Raw genomic sequence first — 24,958 nt, 5'->3', positions numbered from 1 at the left:
GAGGACAGTTGTGATGAGGCATGTGGCCAAAATAGATCATATTGACTACTAGAGCGAGGAGGCCCAAATATTTAAAAAAAAAAAAAAAAAAAAAAAAAAAAAAAAAAAAAGGGTATTTTAGGTCATTTTCCAGGAACACTTTCTATCATGGAGATGCAACAGGAAAAAAGATAATACCATCCTATTTAAGATATCACAGAAACAATTATCCTTAGCTCTTACTCTCTTGACAACATTTTGTATTTACACTCACTTCTAAAAAAAAAGAGGGTTGAACCTCTTCAGCGGGGACAAAAACAAAAAAAAAAGCACTATAAACTTGTCAGAGGATCTAAGCCTTCCCCACTCTTTCCAAAACTCATATCTTTACACACATTTTAAAGTGTTTCAAATGCTTAAAGCAGAGTTCCACCTAAAAAAATAAATAAAAATCAGCAGCTACGAACACTGCAGCCACTTACCTGTCCCTTGGTTCAGCAGTGTCCTCACCACCACTGGTTTCACTGGCCATCGTTTCTCCTTGACGTCGGCATCTTCAGTGTGTGCACCCGGCTGTGACAGCTTGTGGCTTCACAGCCGGGTGCCCACTGCGCATACGCGAGAAACACTGCACTTTGTGAATGGCCTCGTAGTCTTCTGGGACCTGTCACGTGTCCCACAAAACTACTAAGGGGAGGACAACTTCCGCTTCCGATCGCAGCAGATGTGGGAGCTGGTACCAGTCAAATTTGGGTACACGCTCACCGCCCCTCCCCAAAGGTGCCAATTCTTAATGGGGAACGGGGGACAAAGACTTAAAGTGGAACTTCCTCTTTTGGGTGGAGCTCCACTTTAACTTGGCTCCTAGCGTAATTATGAATGCAAGTCATCAGGTTCACATGCTTCATTTACCCCAATCCCGCCTTATTGTTTCTGGACTACATCAAAGTTAAAACACTTTTGGGGACCTCCTATAAAACCCTACCCCACTCTGTGAATCCTCAGTTTTGTAGCAAGCAAAGCAGAGTAACCCATGATAAGAAGAGAGGGTGGCCTGTGTCCTGTGTGCAAGATATGGAATTTATAGGCCAAAATTCCTCTTGTTCAAATATTTTATTGAAAAAAAAAGAGTAACAACATCAGTTCAATACAGGTTTATGCGAGTGGTGTGAACAGGAAACAAATGGCAAATGGGTCTTGCGTAGATGGCTCGTAAATTGAGAGTGTGTACAGGATCCAATGAAATGGCCTATACATATAACAGGAGTAGAGATGTATTTATATCCATACAAATAATACACAGGAGTAAATTAACAGCAAGTAAAACATGGCAGAAAGTAAAATAGGTTAGAGGATGATTAGTAGGCATCACAATAGAGGGAGTTGCTATCGGTAAAGTAGTTCTATATTAGACACTTGTAGAAGGGATGGCCCAGAGAGGCAAATAAATGCTCCTGTGTGAAGGGGGGATATCAGCGGAATTCCAAGTACACTGCTTCTGTGTAGGCAGTGTTGCAAAACCCACCTTCAGAATGGAGTAAAGGTGGGCTGAAAGAAAAAATGAATGAAGTAAGGAGATGAAGTAATAGAGAGAAAAGGTCAAAATTCCTCTTATCTTGATCATACAGTAAAGGATACAGGCAGAGTATTTATAGACCCTGGGACATCCCCAAGCAATGAGTAGGAAGGACGGGCAACAACTAGACAAACAGAACTGTGTCAACAGGTCCAACAACAATAAAGATCAAACGGCCCAACTTCATTTGATTGATATTTGATATGCGATTAGAGATTTTAGGTCCCAGAGAGGACAAATGCCCCAGATTGGTTTTGGTACCATGAACAGGTTCCTTTGACCCTGTCCTGTAGAGGTACTGGCTCAACTACTCCCTAGGCAAAAAATGTTTCAGAGCATTCTGCAAATCTGACTGTTCTTGGGCTGACTTTGGCTGATTTAAAAGAAAAAAATTGAGAGGGTAGAATTTTGAACTCTATTTTGTACCTCTTTGAAACCACCAAATGAATCCACAGGTCTGGGATGTCTGTGATCCAGATAAAGAGCAATCTGCAACAGTTGTCCTTCCACTCATGAAGATACTCGTTCATTGGGAAGAGGGCTTTGTGGGGCAAGTCTTATGGTGAATGGAAGAGGTTTGAATTTTAAGCTTTGGCAGAGCATTGGGGTGCTCTGCGTTTTGAGAAGAACCTTTCCTCTTGTGATACCTTTGATGAATTTTCCAAGTTCCTATCTAAAGAGCAGTCTTCCTATAAAATGCATACGTGTAAGATGTCTTCTACAGGCAGCTTCAGCTGAGTAGGCTTTAAGCGACAAAATTCTACGAATGTGACTGGAAGTTAAAGTTATTCTGGAAACTTGTGTCATTACTTGTTCTTGGGCATCCACACAAAAGAGCAGGGTAGAAGGGAATTTCTGTAATGGCTCAGTTAAAGCATAGTCTTGGAACGCAGGATCATGTTGATTGTTCACTGCCCTAGTCCAGTTAGCTGCATTTTGACCGACAAAAATTGTAGCAATAGTCGGTTGCAGAGCAAGGCCTGCAATCATGAGAGCCTTTAAGAGTGTCTCAAACTTCCTATCTGCAGAACCTCAGAACGAAGGAACATCTTCCATTGAAACAGTGAGATGCTTATTTAGGACTGAGATGGCCCTGTTTACTACTGGAACAGACCACTTTTTAGTGAACTCCTTTTTTCACTGGATAGAGCTTGGCAATGATTTTTTGAATTGACCCAATTGTCATAAATTGCCCATTTTATTTGTTCATGAATTGTAAATGACTTTTTAGATTTGGCAGCTCTTTGTACCCAAAGGGGCATGACAAGACAGGAGATTCAAGTGCAATAATGTCAAGGCTTCTGCACCTAGCATAAGAAAGAGCATAAACACTGAGAAGCATATGGAGTGAAGATTTAACAGCAGGTACAAAGGAGCCTGGAAGTGAGAAATCTGCTGTAGTTTCCTCTTGTTCTCTTATCTACCTCTTCTGGCTGGGCATATTGGGATCTGCCTAAGGTAGAGACGGTTGAGCTGATGAAGGAGCCTGGAGATTCTGAACCTTGGACAGTGATGGCTGTATTAGAGCCATTAGTTGTCTGAGGAATTGTGACATACACTATTGCAAAACTATTGCAAAAGTATTGGAACGATTGCCTTTACACGCACATGAACTTTAATGGAATCCCAGTCTTAGTCTGTAGGGTTCAATATTGAGTTGGCCCCGCCCTTTGCAGCTATAACAGCCTCGACTCTTCTGGGAAGGCCGTCCACAAGGTTTAGGAGTGTGTCTATGGGAAGGTTTGACTATTCTTACAGAAACACATTAGTGAGGTCAGGAACTGATGTCGGACAACAAGGCCTGGCTCACAGTCTCCGTTCTAATTCATCCCAAGGGTGTTCTAGCGGGTTCAGGTCAGGACTCGATGCCTTAAGAGTTCCCTTGACTGGAACTAAGGGGCCAAAAGCCCAACCCCTGAAAAACAGCCCCACACCATAATCCCCCTTCCACCAAACGCTACACTTGGCACAATGTAGCCCGGCAAGAACCTTTCTCCTGGCAACCACCAAACCCAGACATGTCCATCAGATTGCCAGACAGAGAAGCATGATTCGTCACTCCAGAGAAAAAGTCTCCACTGCTCTAAAGTCTAATTGGAGGTCTTTAGTTATTGACTCTGCAGACAGTTGCCGACTTCTGCCCATTGTGCGCGCTTCAGCATGCGCTGACCCCACTCTGTTATTTTTTACGTGGCCTACCACTTGGTGGCCGAGTTGCTGTTGTTCCCAGGTGCTTCCTCTTGTACCGCCACTAAAAGCTGACCATGGAATATTTAATAGCAAGGAAATTTCACGGATGGATTTACTGCACAGATGGCAACCTATCATGGTACCACGCTTGAATTCACAGATCCTGACAGTGACCCATTCTTTCACAAATGTTTGTAGAAGCAGTATGCATGCCTAGGTGCTTGATTTTATACACTTGTGGCCATGGAGGTGATTGGAACACCTGAATCCAATGATTTGGAGGGCTGGCCCAATATTTTTGGCAACATAGTGTAGTTGCAGAAAAGTCTGCCTTAGTCAGGTATGCCACTTGTTGCATGCCTGAGATAGCATCGGATGTAAAGACCGGTATTAAAATAGGCTCCTGGTCTGGTGCAAGGGAAGCATCATCACTGAGCCTGTGTTGCGGCCCTTTTTTGTCTGGTTTCTATCACTGCTACAAATGAGGGCATTTCTCTGTAGTGTACTCACGAAGTAGGATATGGAAGTATGGTAAGCGTGTCTGAGAAAAGGTAAGCAACAACCTGTGGGGCAGACCATGCTGTGACAAAGGGTGGAAGGAAGTGCCTAAGTAATATGTAAAGGGCTCTAGGCAGAAATGGCTGTAAAGTTCACAACCTGATGTGTGAAGTAACACCTCAGGTTGTCCACCTGAGACTAAAGCCCCTTACACAGGATGAGAATATTGGACAAATGATCGTCCGTTTTTTTTGTTTAATGCTAGTCTCATATCAAAAGTGTAGAAATTACAAAAGTTACAAAAATTATTGTATGACAGAAAGAAAATTCGGAAGTGATGTAATGTATTTGTATTGTATTTTTGGACAAAAGCTTTTCAGGAAGGAATTTTTCCCCTACAGGAGCAAATTGGTTCACGTTTTGCTGGGTTTTTTGCCTTCCTCTGGATCAACTGTGGTCATAGGATTATAACTTTTTTTTTTTTTTAAAGTTGAACTGGTTGGACTTTTGTATTTTTTCACAAAGACTAACTACGTAACTAAAAGCTGTGATTAAACAAAAATCGTATGATCTGGCATCGTACGAGAAACATTTTCGTGCTTGTCCCTTCAAATGATTTTGGACAAAAGATGTGTACTAATGATCAGATCATCGTACGATTGCTGTAAGCTGTAATTTTCATATGATTTTCTGATCGTGTGTACTATGCTTTAGCTCTGAGTGGTTGAGTTTTAGCGGCAAATTTGAAAAATTTACACTGTAAAATGAATATATCACAAACACAGTTCCATTTTTTTTCTTTTACACTACCGGTGCAGAGTGATCATGTCTTATCTGCTCACATTGCTGGTCCCTGTACAGGGTACAGTTTCCCCCGCCACTGTGGGCATACTAGTGGTGCCCCGAAATGAAAATTCTGGTGCCGAAAACGAAAATTCAAAATGCACTTGGCCGAAAACCAAAACGCGCAGTTTATAAAAATGAATAAATATTTTTTGGAAAAAAATGCACTTTGATTAAAGAAAACAATATATACCCCAATTTTTTTCTAAAATATGAAAGAGGACGTTACGGCAAGTAAATAGATACCCAACATCTCACGCTTTAAAACTGCACAAGCTTGTGGAATGGCGAGAAACTGCCATACTTAAAAATCTCCATGGGTGATGCTTTAAAAATGTCTACAGGTTAGGAGTGTAAAGTTACAGAGGAGGTCTAGTGCTAGAATTATTGCTCTTGCTCTGACGTTCGTGGTAATACCTCACGTGTGTGGTTTGACGTCCATTTACTAATGTGGGCATGGGCTACGTATGCTTTCACCACTACATGCGAGTACAGGGGGAACTTTAAACTTTTTTTTTTCAAATTATTTAATGTTTGTTTTTTTTTTTTTTTGCACCATCCCTTTAAAAAAAATTGTAATCACTTTTGTTCTTATCACAAGAAATGCATGCATCCCTTGTGATAAAAATAGTGACAGGTCCTCTTTATGAAGAGATATGGGGTCAATAAGACCCCACATCTCTCCTCTGCATTGTAAAGCATTGGATAAAAAAAAAAAAAGAAAAAAAAAAAAAAAAAAAGCATTGATCTAGTGCTTTAAAAAAAAAAAATGGCCAGAACGGAAAGTGACATCGCTCCGGTCCTCCAAGGGCCATTGGATCCAAAAAAAGCATATATCTAGTGCTTTAAGAAAAAAAAAAAAAAAGGCAGGAACTGGAAGTGACATTGCTCTGGTCCTCCAAGGGCATAGAGATAAGTGGAGGCCATTTTTCCTTCACTCATCTCTATGCCCAGCGCCAGGATCACTTGATGGTTTCTCAGGTAAGGCTGAGAACTACCGAGCAGCAGCCGGTGGCGGTGAGGGTAGGGTTTTTTCCAGCACCTGTGTCGGTGCTTTTTTTCATTTCGGCCTACAGCTGAAGGGCATTTTTTTGAGTGTGTGGGTTCTACAGGGATGGACTACAGCTCTAGACCTTTAGAGCACCCTGCCGCTAACTACATGCCTTACACAAACTGCCAAAGAGAGGGCACATGCAGGATCAAGTACCTGAAGGAAAATTACAGGCCACCCCCACATTGTTGCATCCGGGTACGGTTCCCAAGGTTGCACCGATTTGGATGCACTGCTTCCATGGTTGTATTAAAAGATAGCGACGAGTTGATTGAAAAATCCAAAGCGAAATTAAAAAAGCAGGAGTGATTTCTTCATAAAAGGGAGAAGAAGAGGTACATCAACGTAGGACACTAGCAAAAAACCAAGGATTCACTGATTGGGTTATAAAAGCGAAGCCCAGTGGGGCAATGTGCAATCACCTAAAGATACCAGTGTATAGGATACTCAATCTGTGTCCTGCACTGCAAGATTAGGATTGGTTTAGTCCTCATATTATACATTAGCAACCTCAGGTGCCTTGTATAAACTAAAGTAAAAAAGATATTTAATAGCTTTGCTTGACCAACCCAAATTTGTAATTTTTATATGTGCAGACCTTGTCTTCTTTCTATGAATTTACATAAAACATATTTGGGGATTTGTGTTAAAGCCAGTAGAAAGCTGCAATAAAACAGTACAACATGTACTTAGGATTAATAAATCTTTAAAGGAAAAAGAACACCTTACCATGACTCATCAGCGCCATGACACATCTAAACAGAAGGGTGACATCAAAGAAATGTGTGTTTTTGAGCCGCCAATACCATCTTTTGTGAGCATGGTTATTGCATAATTAAGAGTTTATTTGCTGGTCCTTAATTTCTGTGTTCTGTTTGCTGCAATCATCTTCCCGGCATAATATTGGTGGGGGAGGGGTGCATCTAAGGAAAAAAGTGTTGCCAGCAAGCTATGTGTTCCTCTTGGTAATCCCAGCTGTCATGTACTAGTGCAGTTTAAAAAAATGAAGATTGTAGTTAGTTGCCCTGGACACGACAGGCATGTCTATAAAACTACTTTTGACTTCTGCAGCCCTCTGTTAATCTGCACTGATGCAAAATTTGACATGAGTGGAATGCGAAGGTGATTTGATTGAATAGATTTATTATTTCTTTGTGAAGGCTCCTCCCACAAACATAAACTCCGTAACATCCTGGTAAATGTATTTATAACCAAAACTTATTTTTAGTTAAAAGGGTTAAAAAGTATGTGTTTTGTTAGGAAGATATTCCGTAAATTGGTTCTAAAACCTTTCCGTATACTCAATGAAGTGAATGGCCTCAGGTGATACACAGAGATGAAACAAATCCTCCTATATAAGTTGTACTTGTTTATCAGAGTCTTGTCTTTTCTACATCTGTTCAAAGTCCAGAATTTATTAAAGTGATACTAAAGCTTTGTTGGCAGGTAAGTATGACATGTTTGTTGTTTTGCACACAGCTATCCCGATCCTCTTTTTTTTGGGTCCCCCCCCCCCCCATTGAGCAGTGCCCCCAGATAAAGCTGCTTGTCCTGGGAGCACCACTGTGTGTTAGCTTCTGAGTTCATAAGGCACACAGAGCCGTGGCTCAGCACCCCCCCCCCCCCCCCGCTCTCTCACTGGCTGTGATTGACAGCAGCTAGACCCATTGGCTGTCTCAGCCAATGAGGAGGGAGGGTCCCCATACAGCCAAGGCTATTGTGAGCGTTGCAGGATCGGAAGGGGCTCAGATAAGGATTGGGGGAGGGGGTGCTGCACACACAGGGTTTTTTACCTTCATGCATAGAACGCATGAAGGTAAAAAACCATTAGCCTTTAGAACTTCTTTAAGCTTGTCTGAGAAGTCAGAAACCAGGGGATGAGGAGCTGAAGTTACTCTCTGCAGAGCTCAGTGACAGCTGATTGGAGGGAAGAGACACGTTCCCCTTCTTCACACGGGACACAAGAATAGAGCGGAGGCTGCCAATCACAGGTGGTGTGCTTGAGCTCCCGTCACCTTTTTAGCTCTTGGTGTCAGGAAAACTTGTCGGAAGTGGTTTGTGCTGATAGCAGAGGGATGACGCAGAAGACAGAAATTACACTCAGTACTCTTAACTGAGACAAGTACGCACAAAAGAGAGATATGGTTTGTTCATATTTCATTTCAGGCATGTAAACCTCAGGGTTTACAACTACTTTACACTTGAAGTTTAATTGTCATATATATTGCCTTTCCTGGTTTCTTCTCCCCCTCCTAAAGAAATTTTTAAATACGAGATTTCTGTTTTTATTACATACTTTTAGGCCCAGTAATATCACAGGGTCTCTAATCTTATCCTTGCAATTCAGGCAGATCATTGCAGGTATAAAGGGTTGGTATGGTGCGGTACATACAGTGAAGGAAATATGTATTTGTCCCCTGCTGATTTTGAATGTTTGCCCACTCACAAAGAAATGATCAGTCTAAACATCGAATGGTAGGTGAATTGTAACACTGAGAGACAGAATAGCAACAAGACATTCAAAAGAAATGCATGTCTAACAAATTATGCACTGATTTGCATGTTCATGAGGAAAATAAGTATTTGATCCCCTATCATTCAGCAGGATTTCTGGCTAACAGGTGTCTTTCATACAGGTGTCTTTCCAAGGATGTTAGGGACATGATTGTAGACCTACACAAGGCTGGACTAGGCTACCAAACTAATGCCAAGCAACTTGGGGAGAAGGTGACAACAGTTGATGAAATAATTTGCAAATGGAAGAAACACAAAACGACTGTCAGTCTCCCTAGGTCTGGTGCACCATGCAAGATCTCACCTCCTGGAGTGTCAATGATCATGAGAACAGTGAGGAATCATCCCAGAACTACACTTGAGGATTATGTTAATGATCTCCAGGCAGCTGGAACCACAGTCACCAAGAAAACAATTAGTAACACACTACGCTGACAAGGATTGAAATCCTGCAGTGCCCGCAAGGTCCCTCTGCTCAAGAAAGAACATGTCCAGGCCCGTCTGAAGTTTGCCATTGAACATCTGAATTAAGCAGAGGTGGACTGGTTGAAAGTGTTGTGGTCAGATGAGACCAAAATCGAGCTCTTTGGCATCAACTCAACTCGCCATGTTTGGAGGAGGAGGAATGCTGCCTATGACCCCAAGAACACCATCCCAACTGTCAAATATGGTGGTGGAAACATTCTGCTTTGGGGGTGTTTTCTACTAAGGGGACAGGACAACTGCACCGCATTAAAGGGACAATGGACAGGGCAATGTACAATCAAATCTTGGATGAGAACGTTCATCTCTCAGCCAGGGCATTGAAAATGGGTCGTGGATGGGTGTTCCAGCATGACAATGACCCAAAACACACGGCCAAGGCAACCAAGGAGTGGCTCAAGAAGAAGAGCATTAAGGTACTGGAGTGGCCTAGCCAGTCTCCAGAACTTAATCCGACTGAAAATCTGTGGCGGGAGCTGAAAGTTTGAGTTGCCAAACGTCAGCCACCAAACCTTAATGACTTGGAGAAGATCTGGCAAGAGGAGTGGGCCAAAATCCCTCCTGAGATGTGTGCAAACCTGGTGGCCAACTACGGGAAACATCTGACCTCTGATTGCCAACAAGGGATTTGCCACAAAGTACTAAGTCATGTTTTGTGAAGGGGATCAAATACTTATTTCCCTTATGAACATGCAAATCAGTGCATAATTTGTTAGACATGCATTTCTGCTGAATTTTTTTGTTGCTATTCTGTCTCTCAGTGTTACAATACACCTACCATTTGATTTTTAGACTGATCATTTCTTTGTGAGTGGGCAAAACATTCAAAACCAGCAGGGGATCAAATACACATTTCCTTCACTGTAACTTCCTGAAGACATCACAGCACTCTACCTCAAGAGTTCTCCCATTAGCCCCCAGCCCCGATACTAGCAGTGGGCTGGCTATTGGAAAGATTTGCATATATCAAAATGCCTTGATGGGTGGGTGCCAGCGTGCATGCAAACTATCCTAGGTATCGCCCACATGTACTGCTGAGCTTCCATGATTGAAACTAAAATCCAATCAAAAAATGGTGGGCAGGAGGTGGCCAAAAGGATTTCTAAGGAAACTGATATCATGCATGCCCAACTTAAGGCTGGGGAGGAAAGGGATAGATCAGCCTCTCTCAACCTTTTAAACACAGATGAATCTTTGAAAAAAAAGAAAAAAAAAAAAAAAACTATAAAAAGGGTTAGTTCACCTTTACAAAAAGCTGCCTATGCAAATAAGGGGCATCTGTAGATAAAAACAAACTGTAAAGCTCTGACTAAAGTTGAATACTGCCCTTGGTACAGGAACCTCCTGAAGCCTTACTGGAAAACTCCTAGGATGCTGCCAAGAGAAGCCTAGCTCTTAATGTCCACCTTCATCATTATAGGGGTGAGCTTCCAAATGCTTAGCTCAGAGCCATTACATCTCTTAGCAACAACATCCTGGAAGTTTTCCAATAAGGCTTCATGAGGTATGTAAAGGGATAATACCTATAGGAAGGGCATTATTCAATCTTGATCAAACCTGCACAGCTTGTCTTTACCTAGAAACCTTCATTATTTGCATAGGCAGTTTTTTTGTAAAAGTGAACTACGCCTTTATGGTCCTAGGGAACCCCAGTTAATAATTACTACAGCTACAGCTCCCAGCACATTAGGGTGATCAGTAAGAAGAGAGTGAACTCTAGTTGTCTCCCATATTTGTGCTTGGTGGAGAAATGCCCTCCTATATTGGTGGTCAGTGTAGTGTCCATTACATTACTGGTCAGCATAGGATCCCTTTAGATTGGTGATCAATGGAAGAGGTGCTCTCTTACACTGGTGATCAGTGGAGAAGTATCCCACTATAATGGTTATCACTTTACGATGGGCCACCTTCTACTGGTGGTCAATGTGAGAAAGGCTCCATTACACTGGTAGTAAGTGAAAAGAATGTCCCCTTACAGACAGCTAACGATATACAGTAATACCTCGGTTTACGAATTTAATTAGTTCTGCAAGACTTTCCGTATAGCGAAAAACACGTAAACCGAATCACCATTTCCCATAGGAATGCAAATCCAAATCCAAAATTTTTATTTTAAAAAAGGCGTGGGGGTCCCCCCCAAAATCCATACCAGACCCTTATCGGAGCAGACCGGCAGGTCAGGAAAGAAGGGGGGTAGGGGAAGTCACATGGGGCTGGGTCACTTGGGTCATGTCCCCAGGTGGCCTTGCCCCTTACATATTTAAGAACTGTCAAACCACCGGAGCAGGCAGAAGGCTGGAAGCCATCGTCGGGAATGGAGATTTTTTTTTTTAATCCTGTTTTCATGTTGGTGGCGGGCATCGTGATTGAGGTTGGACCTACTACAGCGGACTTTCTTTTATTTTTTTTTCTTTTAATAAAGGACTTGTCAAAGACCTTGTCCTGTCTTTCACACACTTTTTTTTTGTGAATGAGTAGCGGGAACATGTACCCCATACTCATTTACATAGGGGGGTTGCCCAGGATCTGGGGGCCCTAGATTCCGATAAGCCCCCTGCTCACAGACCCCCACATCCACTGGTCAGGGGGGCCCCCCTGACCCAAAGCAACCCCCCCCATGCTGAGGGTATGTGGCCTGGTATGGTTCAGGAGTGGGGCGCTCAAACCCCCTTTTCCTGACCTGCTGGGCTGCATGCTCGGATAAAGGACTGGTATGGATTTTGGGGGGGAATTTGTAAACCGAGGCATTATTTTCAATGAATTTTCATTTGTAAACCGAAAATTAAGTTAACCGAGATGTTTGTAAACAAAGGTATTACTGTAATTGCCATTACTGGCTACGTATCTGAGAGTTAGAAATTGCTCATTGCAGAGGGAACTCTTAGCAACGTCTGGAGGATCCCTAGGGTTTCCCCCAAACCCTGGTTGAGAAAGGCTAGGCTAGATGAGGCCAGTGAAGTGACTGGCCTCAGATGAAACATTCCTCCTACATAAGCTGTACCTGTTTATGCCCCTTACATTAATTCAAAGTGCAGAATTTACACAGGATCTCCCAGCTCTAAAAAGCAGGGGCTGAGGAGCTGAAGTTACATCAGTGAGAAGAGCTCCGAGAGCTGATTGGAGGGAAAGAACACCCCCTCCCTCCCCTTCAAACAGCACACCGGAACAGAGCTAAGGCTGTGCCCTACCCTGTCACAATTTTTCTCTTGGTGTCATGAAAACCCATCAGAAGGGATTCATGCTGATAGCAGAGGAATGAAGCAGTGGACAGAAATGGCACTTAGCCTTAGTCCACACGGAGTTAAAAAAAAATTTCAAGTGAAGTAGCGTGATTTCAAAGGCGTAGATCAGTGTGATTTGTACTTCCGATTTCACTGCGGCTTGCGACATAATTTACACAGAAGTCAATGCCAATCGCAATGAAATCAGAAAAAAGCAGTGCAGGAACGATTTTTGACTTTGCTCTACTTCACATCGCACCGATTTGTAAATCGCATGCCGCACATGAAGTTGCACCGGTGTGAACCAGGGCTTGATGCTCTGGACTGAGACAAGCACACACTACATAGAGGGATATGTTTTGTTCATATTTTACGTCTGAGGTTTACAACCAATTTAAAGGATTAGTTCACCTTTTAAAAAAAAAAAAAAAAATCATGAATGCACATCTTCTTGCAGGTAAGAAAAAAAATGTGTTTTATAATAATAATAATAAAAAATGTGTTTTATAATAATAATAAATGTGTTTTCTAGGAGTCTGTAAAGCATTGCACCAGCAATTAGCAGATCCTGGGTGCCATGCAGGACTCCTGCACACTTGTCAGTGTTTCTGTCTGTTTGTACCATGTTTCGCACCGGAAGAAAATAAATTTAATCTCCAAACACGGAAAGGTTTCTTAACAGTAAGAGCTGTGAAAATGTGAAATAGAGTCCCTCAAGAGTTGGTTCTGGCCAGCTCAGTGGATTTCTGTAGTAAAGTCCTGGATTGTTTCTTAGATACACAGAATATAACTGGATACTAAAATTTATAGGTAAAGTTGAACCAGGGAATATCAGATTGCCTCTTGGGGGATCAGGAAGTGCAAAGTGCACAGTCCATTTGCCTTTAGATACAAACTGACAGGAAGAAACAATGGACTACCATAGCGTTCAATAGCGCCGTGGTGGTTCATTGAAAAATACAAGCCAACAGCTGCAAAGGCGGTCAGTACTTGTAGTTTCCCATTCACAGAACCCTGTGATTGAATGACATGGGTGGGCCGGTGGGCAGAGCTCTGCAGGGCGGCATCTTTTTTATTAAATAGTGACAGCTAGCAGGGGGTAGATGAGCCGGCACTAGATGCAGCAGAGCAGGCAGTGGTTGTAGGAGTGGGTACATGTCACATGTTCCCAAAAGTGAACTTACCCTTTAATGTAAGGTTAGGGTTCATCTTTAACTTTCTGTTCCAGAGACTTGCCAGGAAGTGAGGGGTAATCTCTGCAGGGGGAAATCTCCTAAAATAGTTGTCACCACAACAGGCATCCCCATCAGAAGATTTACCTTTACCTTCTGTTCTGGTAACCACTGTATACTTTTGGATTTCCTATCACTTTTCATCTTGGTTACAATGGTTAGGATGAATCTACCTTAGCAGGAACACAGACAGCAATAAAAACTTGACAGGAGTTCAAATCCTTCCCTATCCAAAACTAAAATAAAAGTTTTGACTACATAGACACTTCAACAGGGAGGAAGTTAAAGCGGATCGATGGTCAAAATGTAAAATCGTATATATTCATTTGCACGTTGCATTTCAATTATTTCTAGCCTTCTCCTAATTATCTGAACAGCCTTGAAGTTTGTAAATGTACTTAACCACTTGAGCTCCGGAAGGTGTTACCCCCTTCATGACCAGGGCATTTGTTTGCTATTCAGCACTGTGCTACTTTAACTGGCATTTGCGCAGTCATGCTAAACTGTAAGCAAATTAAATGTATTATTTTTTCCACATAGAGCTTTCTTTTGGTGGTATTTGATCAACACTGCAGTTTTTATTTTTTGCGTTATAAACTATTCCAAAAATTTGGGGAAAAAAACCCCCAATATTTTATACTTTGTCAAAAAAATATATCCAATTAAATCAAATTTCTTCATAAATTTCAGCCAAACTGTATTCTGCTACATGTCTTTGGTAGAAAGAAATCCCAATAAGTGTATATTACTTGGTTTGTGTGAAAGTTATAGCGTCTACAAACTCCGGGATATATATTTGAAAATTGATCAGTTATGATGTACTGATGGCCTATCTCACTTCTTGAGGCCCTAAAATGACAGGACAGTACGACCCCTTTTTGGAAAGTAGATAGTCTGAGGCACGGCACATTTTTTGAAGTTGTATTTTTTTTGTCACAATTTTTATGAAAATGAAGAAATTGAATAAAATATTTTTTTTCACTTTTTTTTTTTTTTTATTAACATACTGTCACCAGTGCAGTTCAGCATCATCATACTGATGTGGTGGTGATCAGGGACACTGACTAGTGACAGTAAAAAAAAAAACTGAAAACATTTTTTTTTTTTTTACACAAACATTTATTTGTATGTTTTAAGGTTTTTTTTTTTTTTTACACACTTTCATCACCATAGTAACGCTGTACTACTCTGAGGGGGTGAACAAAGATTTTTTTTTCTTTTACATATACACACACACACACACTTTGCTGTTACACTGAAAATCATTGTAACTGAAAAGTTTTCAACTGTGGTGAATGATTTACCATATTTTCCACATTTTCACAGCTCTTACTGTGAAGAAACCTTTCCATATTTGGAGATTAAATTTCTTTTCCTCCAGACGTAGAGTGCCCCCTTGTCCTCGGTGATGACCTCAGGGTGAATAGCTCTACACCAAGTTCACTATATGAACCACTGATGTATTTATACATGGAGACCATATCCCCCCTTATGTATTGTACATGGAGATCATATCCCCCTTATGTATTATACATGGAGATCATATCCCCCCTTATGTATTATACATGGAGATCATATCCCCCTCTTATGTATTATACATGGAGATCATATCCCCCTCTTATGTATTATACATGGTGATCATATCCCCCCTTATGTATTATACATGGAGATCATATCCCCCCTTATGTATTATACATGGAGATCATATCCCCCCCTTATGTATTATACATGGAGATCATATCCCCCTTATGTATTATACATGGAGATCATATCCCCCCTTATGTATTATACATGGAGATCATATCCCCTCTTATGTATCATACATGGTGATCATACCCCCCCTTATGTATTATACATGGAGATCATATCCCCCTTATTATACATGGTGATCATATCCCCCCTTTTGTATTATACATGGAGATCATATCCCCCCCCTATGTTTTATACATGGAGATCATATCCCCCCCTTATGTATTATACATGGAGATCATATCCCCCTTATGTATTATACATGGAGATCATATCCCCCTTATGTATTATACATGGTGATCATATCCCCCCTTTTGTATTATACATGGAGATCATATCCCCCCCCTATGTTTTATACATGGAGATCATATCCCCCCCTTATGTATTATACATGGAGATCATATCCCCCTTATGTATTATACATGGAGATCATATCCCCCTTATGTATTATACATGGTGATCATATCCCCCCTTTTGTATTATACATGGAGATCATATCCCCCCCCTATGTTTTATACATGGAGATCATATCCCCCCCTTATGTATTATACATGGAGATCATATCCCCCTTATGTATTATACATGGAGATCATATCCCCCTTATGTATTATACATGGTGATCATATCCCCCCTTTTGTATTATACATGGAGATCATATCCCCCCCCTATGTTTTATACATGGAGATCATATCCCCCCCTTATGTATTATACATGGAGATCATATCCCCCCTTATGTATTATACATGTTGATCATATCCCCCCTTAATCTCCTCTTCTCAAGAGAGAATAAATTCAGTTCCTCTAATCTTTCCTCATAGCTGAGCTCCTCCATGCCTCTTATCAGTTTGGTTGCCCTGCTCTGATGATTTGGACAAGGATCACAAAAGCAGCACCTGTAAATGCCAGCCTAAACATCTATAACCTGCCATGAGAGATGCACCGGAATTCACTCAGAAAATGCTGAATGAGGATTTTGAAATCTTCTTTAACTGAATAGACTAAAATACAGTGCTGTTTTAATACTCCAGAAGGCAAGTCCAGTGGCTGGTGACACTGTATGCTGGTCGGGATATAAGGCTCATCATGCTCAGCTTAGACTACAAGAAAGACGACGCCCACCTGCACACGGGATCAGCAGTCTGGAAACCTCAAAAAGTAAACGATAATGCAAATAGGCTTCAGCTCAGTTTTCCGCCCATAGAAGAGCCCCCCGTAATGCATTTCGCCCATGTGGGCCTTAATCATAGAGGAAATCTTGGCTGCAAACATTCAGGATATATAGCATCATAAGCCACATAGAAGAAACCAAGCTGAAGCCTAATCTCATCATTTTTTACTATTGCAGCTTCAGTCTGCTGATCCAGTGTGTGGCCAGACACCATTTTCTTGTAGTTCTTTAATGGAATAGAGCACAGGTGTCAAATTTGGCTGTTGCCAAACTACAAGTGCCATGAGGCATTGCAAGACTGACAGTTACAAGCATGACTCCCAAAGGTAGAGGCATGACGGGACTTGTAGTTTGGCACCAGCTGGAGGGCCGCCCATTTGACACCCCTGGAATAGAGTATTCATTGCTGGCACATACTTCTGGATTGTAGTGCAGTCATCCACCATCTTTACATGCTTTCTCTTCTTTTGCTAGGTGTATGAAACGTAGGGATTAGTAGAATGACCACTAGCTGAAGTTCTTGATGGCTCAGCTCATTTAGGGCTCGTTCACACTTGACTAATTTCTAACTCTTGCCAAACGCCCCCATAGTGTTTAACAGGCATTAGACAGGCGTTTGGGAAGGGTTCTTAACGCACCCCAAATGCCCAATGCGCGTTTTTCAGGCGTTTGAGAGGCATTTTGCAAGCATTAAAACAGCAGCAAACGCCTAAATTAAGCTTAATGGTATTAAGGTTCCGCAAACACCTGCCAGGCATTTGAGGAGCATCACCAGAATCTTGAATGGGAGGCTTCAAAGCCTCCTGACTCCACATGAGGTGTCACTTTTGCCACAACGCCAAAGCTTCAGTGTGAATAGCACTGTGTGCTGCCATGTGTAGAACTTTCATTCTGCTAACAAAGCTAGTGTGAACTTAGCCTTACTCAAACTCTCAACAGCTCTTGAGATACCAAGACACCGCATGTTTATTGTTTAGAATGAGTGAGCTGGCTCATATACATACACTGTGGGGAAAAAAAAAAAACTGTAAAGCACAATTGTGGTGCAGCAATGAAAAAGGAGGGGGAAGTGTAGGTGTAATGAAAAAAGGTTTTGTCTACGTGGCTGTGTAATATGCCTGCAGAATGCTCAGAATTCGTTGTATTGCGAAACTGCCTTCATGGCTGATTCAGGCACCTTGCGATGCCTGCTTTAAAGCATACTGCATCTAAACCCAAGAACAACATGTAATATGTTGCAGCTTACTAGTCCTTAGATGGGGTGGCAGCGTTTTAATTTTTTTTTACCTGGTGATTCTGCCAGTAACCCATTTCCTGTTCCTAGGGTAACGACTATCATATTGTATCAATGGAGGAGCAGTATTGTCACACTAGGACAGGATAGAAAACACTTCCCCCCACCTCTTCTCCATAACATAAAAGCAAGAGGTTCTGTAGTGCTCAGCTGGGATCCATGCCATTGATAAGTGTGCAGTACAGGAAGGTATCAGCTGACAACATTTCTGGAAGAACTAAGACACATTTTATATTTTTCAGATATAACAAAATGATGGTAATGGTAGATATAACAGACAAAAACAGAGCAAACAGAAGTTTATTGTTATGATTTACATTAACTAAGCCTGGGTTGACATATATGTGGTGCGGTATATCACATGTGATTCGCACAGGAACCACACCGCATTCCTGTGCAAATCACATGTGATTTGTGTGCGGTGCAATTGGAGCAATACATTATGTATGGCTCTAATCGCACCGCACCAAAAAGGTGCAGGACCCTTTTTTTGGTCTGCACTAAAATCAGATCGCATGGATATTCACACCTATGTGATCCAATTCTGCACATCGCACCGCGTTTTTCAGACCGCTTTCGGAGCGTTGTTAACTTAACATACACTCCCGCAGCAGTTCGCATGAACGGTGTGCGATTGTGACGTGGTGCAGAATTGGCACAGAAAACACTGCAAATTCCGCTCCACCACAGTGTGAACCCGGCTAAGGGCTGGTACCAAACACTTTATGTCAGTATTGAAACAGAACTAGCTCATCCGTGGGTCTCCGATGCAACACCCATGTCCCCTCATTGCTGCTGCCATCTTCTCCCACGCTTCTAGGTCTGGAACCTTCAATCTTAAGCAAGCCTTCTCTATTGGCTGACCACAGAAGAATTAACATGGGCATTCTTTGTCCCCTCTACTGGAATATTACAGGTGCTTGGAGTGTACACTAAGCAGCACATACTGTACACAGTAGTCAGTACATAATTAGATAAAAAAAAAACCTACTAGGCAGGAAAGGGGATATTTAAAGAAGAAGACATACAGGCATAGACATACAGGGAAAGATTTACTAAAACTGGAGAACGCAGAATCTGGTACAGCTGTGCATGGGAGCCAATCCGCTTCGAACTTCAGCTTGTTCAATCCAGCTTTGACAATAAAACCAGGAAACCGATTGATTTCTATACAGAGATTCAACAGATTGTGCACTCTACAGTTATAGTAAATCTCCCCCGCAGTCTCTTCCACTGTAAGAACTTACCTGCTACCAGACTTGGAGCTATTTTTCCCACAACAGCTTAGCTCTGGTCTAACCATTCTCTAAAGAGTGTTTTTTTTTTTATTTTTTGTGTGTGTGTGTGTATTTTTTGCAGACAAGTGCGAAAGTGACCAGCTAGTATATAATCTTATGAATGTGATTCAAAGTTTGTAAAAACAATATTTTTGTGTTCGCCTTGAAATTATGTTTGTACATATTGTATTATGTTGGAGTCAATAGGAGGAATGGTGGTGTTACAATGTTGGCGCCAGTGGGAGGAATGGTGGTGCCCCAACGCTGGTGCCAGTGTTAAGAATGGTGGCGTGACAGCAGGAGGAATGGTGGCGGCCCAACGCTAGTGCCAGCGGGAGGAATGGTGGTGTCCCAACGCTGGTGCCAGAATTATGCTCCACCTTTGATGTCAATCGAAGGAATGGTGCCCCTTCATTGGTGGCAGTGAAAGGAATGGTGCCCCTTCATTGGTGGCAGTGAAAGGAATGGTGCCCCTTCATTGGTGGCAGTGAAAGGAATGGTGCCCCTTCATTGGTGGCAGTGAAAGGAATGGTGCCCCTTCATTGGTGGCAGTGAAAGGAATGGTGCCCCTTCATTGGTGGCAGTGAAAGGAATGGTGCCCCTTCATTGGTGGCAGTGAAAGGAATGGTGCCCCTTCATTGGTGGCAGTGAAAGGAATGGTGCCCCTTCATTGGTGGCAGTGAAAGGAATGGTGCCCCTTCATTGGTGGCAGTGAAAGGAATGGTGCCCCTTCATTGGTGGCAGTGAAAGGAATGGTGCCCCTTCATTGGTGGCAGTGAAAGGAATGGTGCCCCTTCATTGGTGGCAGTGAAAGGAATGGTGCCCCTTCATTGGTGGCAGTGAAAGGAATGGTGCCCCTTCATTGGTGGCAGTGAAAGGAATGGTGCCCCTTCATTGGTGGCAGTGAAAGGAATGGTGCCCCTTCATTGGTGGCAGTGAAAGGAATGGTGCCCCTTCATTGGTGGCAGTGAAAGAAATGGTGCCCCTTCATTGGTGGCAGTGAAAGAAATGGTGCCCCTTCATTGGTGGCAGTGAAAGAAATGGTGCCCCTTCATTGGTGGCAGTGAAAGAAATGGTGCCCCTTCATTGGTGGCAGTGAAAGGAATGGTGCCAGTGGGGGGAGGGTGTCCCATCAATCAATCATCTCAGTGGGAGGAATGGTGCCCCGCTGTTGGTGTTAGGGGAAGGAAAGGCTTACCATCCTGTGTCAGTTGGAGGAACAGCACTCTGGCTGCAATCCTCGCTTTCAGTCTGCATCTATCCACTGCAGTACTCAAACCCCCCCCCCCCCCCCAAAAGATGTCCTTAGTCTACTGCGATGAATGGCACCCAGTGTCACTCAACCAGGGATAATGAGGACATACTGTGCAAGCCCTCGTGGGCCTGCTCCCTAAGGCAGCCCATATCATTTTTGTTTTTTCATTCAGCCAGTGGGTTGAGCAAAAAAAAAAAAAAAAACACTGACCCAATTCCTCCCTTTACACATTCAAGGTGGATGAGAGACTCCTCCGGACTGAGCTATTGTATTCTAACAGAAGAGAGGCTTCCCCACCATCAGAACACATGGAGCAGCACTGCTCGAGCAGCGCCGACTGTGCAGGGAAAATAAAACAGGGCAGTCATACAGAAGTAGATCGACTTCTGTACAACCTCCCTGCCCATACGTGGATCAAAATTTGGATGGATCAGCAGGGACTAGCCAAATTTCGATCCATGTATGGAGGGAGCATTACTAGGAGTCTCAGCATTAACTGTGTAAAGGTGCAAGGAGTGGAGCCCAGAATAATGCAGGCCATGGACGGGTCGTTTATCGGCCGCAATTTTCGTCCGAAAGAATAAAATCGGCCGACATTCGCACCGTTAGTGGGCAATGTCATCGGCCGATTATCACAGTTCCTTCTCGTTTCTTTTATCGGTCATGCTGGAAAATGTACGAAAAACGGACGATTTTCGTAAGCATTGGTGGCAACAGAGCCGATAAACGACCCGTCTATAGCCAGCTTAAGGCTTTCAACCATAAGAATAAAAGGCTAAATTGTTGTAAGCTCTCCTGTCAATGTTATATAGTTAGCCCCAACCTATGTAACTGCCACTGTTGCTGGACAGTTTTCTCTGCAGATAAACAAGGAAAACACATAAATAAAATGCTGTGAAAGAAAAAAAGAAAAAAAAAAAAAGGAATTCATCTACTGAATGTAATAATTTCAAGTATTAATCCCGCACAGTGATGTGAATAAAATAATTTTTCACTATAATAGTTTTTAATTAATTAGAATGTTAAACTGCAGAATACGCACCAGCCATGATTTTAGAGCGTTTCTTTTTTTTTCTTTTGAAAAAATGGTCATCGTTACTACAGTCGCAAGGCTTAGCATGTACGGGAAGCTTTTTGTTTCAATTTTTTTTTGTCTAAATAGTCAAGCACTAGCAGGATATATCATGAGGTTCAGACTGCTGTAATCTCTTTAGATGGTTTGTATATACCAAGTAATCCCGCAAACTGGGACAGAATTAAAAGGACAGATGGGGTGTCAGACAGCCAGAGAATGGAAGGCAGAAAGAGAAAAGAGGCATGGGATGAGACAGGTAAGAGAACACAGAATTAAAAATACAATAAAGATTATTTAAAAAATATAACAAAACAATCCATTAAAGAGGATTTCTAGGAAAACTAGACATTCTTTTGTTCGTAGGACGGAGGTCTTTTATTTTCCAGCAAAGCCAAGAATAAAAATACAGTCATTTATTGCAGCTTACCAGTCTTTAGATGTGGTGGCTGCATTAGTTTTGTTTCAGGATATTTTTCCTTGATTGTCACCTGGTGATCCTGCCAGTAACACTCAGTGTATTTTATCTCTGGAGGACCAGTGTTGTCACCCTAGGCTGTTCTCAGAACTCTGACTACAAACACTTCCTCCCTTCTCATCTCAGTTACACAGGGGAGGTAATCTGTAGTTCACAGAGGACTGAAAACAAGTATTTTTCTGTATGCAGAAAAAAGTACAGAAAAAAAATACTAATGTAGCCTCCACATCTGAACTGGTAAACTGTAATATACTTTAAAGTTCACCTGCTGGTGAAATCTAATATCATAATGAAATAAAGATTTACTATGTCACAGGCTCATTACCATTGGTACTTCTAACTAAGGGGTCCATAAACCAAAAATGTAATATGTTGCAGCTTTCCAATCCTTAGAGGTGGTGGCTGCATTCGTTTTCTTGTAGAATTTTTTTCTCCCCCGTTTTCACCTGGTGATCTGACTAGTAACACACCTCCTGTATTAAAGTGCCCCTACTCTGGATGAAGGAGCACAGGGACACCTTTGGACAGCAGCATTGTCAGTCTGGGGGGAGTGTTTATCAGGAATGTTGAATTCATATCGCCCGACACCCGGGACATGTAGTTTTTTTTTACCTTTACCCTTGCTGCGGGCAAGCAGCAGGGCTCACCTGTCAGATGGAAGCATTCGGGTGCCAGTGTTGCCACTGATTGCTTCCACACAATGCCAGCCTATCCCCCCACCGTGAGATTTACCGGGCTCTGCTTGCCCATCTGCAGGCCTGGGACCGGCTCACCGCCCTCAGCTACAGGGGAGGGAGGAGAGTGGACATGTCCGCTCCCCTCCCCTTCTTGTCCTGACCCGGAAGTGACGTTATGAGGTCACCTCCAGGTCCCTGTTGAGAGATTCCCAGCCATGGAGGTCAGGAAAGAATGTAATGTGGTGCAATGTGCACTGCATTACATTCAGGGGAGACATGCAGAGTCTTTTAGACCCTGGATGTCTCAATCAAGAGAACCTGGCACCAAACTTATCACATAGGGCACATGTGATGAAAAAAAAAAAAAAAGAAAAAAAAAAAAAGTTTTACGTTATTGCAAAAAATGAAAGTTACACACAAGCACACACCATCCCCTCCCCCCAAAAATTGAGGCCCCCCCATCCCCACATACAAACGTAACAGCACATGCTGTGGCGCCTGTGCATGAAAACCTTGATTGCGATACACGTCACATATCGCCGCACACGCCGGAGTGAGAGTAATAATTCAAGCAGCAGACCTCCTCCGTAACACTATACTGATGACCTATAAGGAGCTTTAAAAGCATCACCTCTAGAAAATACAGAGTACTGACGTTCGTCGCCATTTCATGAGTGCACACAAATTTAAGGTTTGACGTGTTGGATACCTATTTACTCGATGCAACCTCGTCTTTTATATTTTACCAAAAAATAGGGTAATTTATTACTTTTTTGTGCCCTAAAATTAACTTACTTGTATTTTTTATTGTCATTTTGCAGTAATATCATGCGACATAAAAAATTGGAACTACCAAACGTTTATTCTCTAGGGTGTCTGCTTTCAGAAAATGTATAATGTTTGGGGGTTTTATGTAATCTTCAGGCCTAAAATAATTTTTTAAAATTGTGCAAAAAGAAAAAACGCAAAAACGGCTCTGACAGCGAAAGGGATAAAGGAAAATCCGGACATGTCACTTTCCTGAGGAGCAGCCAATTGGTGCTCATTGCAAGGTCTCTCCACTCCCTGCTAATCCCTGGGTGCGGAACTGGAGACAGGCAGGGAGGGGGAGGAGGAAATATACAGTGCAATGTTAAAAATATTACATGTTTAAAGTTACCATAGAGCGCCTTTTGTTTTTAAAAGCCCCAGACATTGCTAAAATCACATCCGATTTTGGTTAAAATGTATTTAATTTTTTTATCTGGACAAGTAGATTGTCATGAGGGACAAAGATTGGGGCACCGATTTAGTCCCTGGATAAGTAGTTTTTTTCAAAAATGTCCACACCCCTGTAGATGTATTAGCTGATTTACATACACTAACAAAAAGCGAAACTCCAGCTCACACTGCAGTTACACAAGCCCTTGCAGCAATTTTTTTTCCTTTAGTGATCAAGGTAGGGATGTACCGAAATTTCGGCCACCGAAACATGCTGGCCGAACATAGCCCTATCGGCATTTTATATGTCAGTGCCGGTTTTGCTGTTTTTTTTGCTCACAGAATTAGCTGTCATTTTCCCCCCAGCTAAAAGTAACAGTTTCCTTTTAGTTTATTTCCCAAGATAAAAGAAACAAAGTTTCCTTTACCTCTGGGGAAATCGACAGCTAATTCTGTAAGCTATAGTGAAGAAAAAAAAAAAAGCCAGCAATTGCATTAAAAAAAAAACGGCACTGACATAGTGACAGCCAGCGAGGGAGCCTCTCTGTATACACTACTCCTCTCCTGCCCCCTCCTTGCACACACTGCCCTTCATCCTCTCCCCCCTACAAAGAGGACCTGTTACTCATATGCCATTACATAGGGGACTATTGGTCATCTATGTGATAGCAATAAAATCATAAGTTAAATAAAATAAATAAAAAATAGATGATAGTAGAAAATTAAAATACAAAAAAAAAAAAAAAAAAAAAAAAATTGGAGACTCCCTACCCCCACATACACAGAAATTCTGGTTTTAGTTTGGTTTTCGGCCACAAGCATTCTGAATTTTCTGTGCTGGAGGTGTAGCTGACTGCCATAGCACAGGTGGGATGACTTTGTGGCCCTGGGGACTCCAGTCCTCTGATGGTGGTGTGGACGAGGTGGTCGATGCAGGAGACCGCATCCTCCACTCCATGGGCTCTGGGTGATGGGGGGCTACAGTGCTCTCCAGTGAGCTGGCTTTCGTGAACTGTGTAGCTCTGTGTTCTGCCTGGACTGTGCACGGGGAAGGATGGGAGAGACTCTGGGAGTCCCGGAATGCTGGGTTCCACTCTGTGGGGTGGGGGAGATGTGCCAGCTGAGGACGTGGGGTGGGGGGACAACAGAGCAGTGTGGACTGACGGGGGCCCAAGCACCAGGACGTGGATTCTGGTCACCA

At 42.4% G+C, this 24,958-nt stretch overlaps 1 protein-coding gene across 2 annotated transcripts in view; it reads right to left on the bottom strand.

The window, feature by feature from the left end:
- Nucleotides 1-24,958, bottom strand: part of LOC149457490 (palmitoyltransferase ZDHHC5-like) — a 93,788-nt gene that overhangs the window by 43,034 nt on the left and 25,796 nt on the right. The gene's annotated exons all lie outside the window — the stretch shown is intronic.

This window comes from Staurois parvus, unplaced genomic scaffold (assembly GCF_062004578.1).
Source record: "Staurois parvus isolate SC_StPar_1 unplaced genomic scaffold, SC_StPar_1.0 ptg000320l, whole genome shotgun sequence".
NCBI classification, from domain to species: Eukaryota; Metazoa; Chordata; class Amphibia; order Anura; family Ranidae; genus Staurois; species Staurois parvus.
Note: the sequence above shows the minus strand (reverse complement) of the source record. Positions and strands in the feature narration are given on the sequence as shown.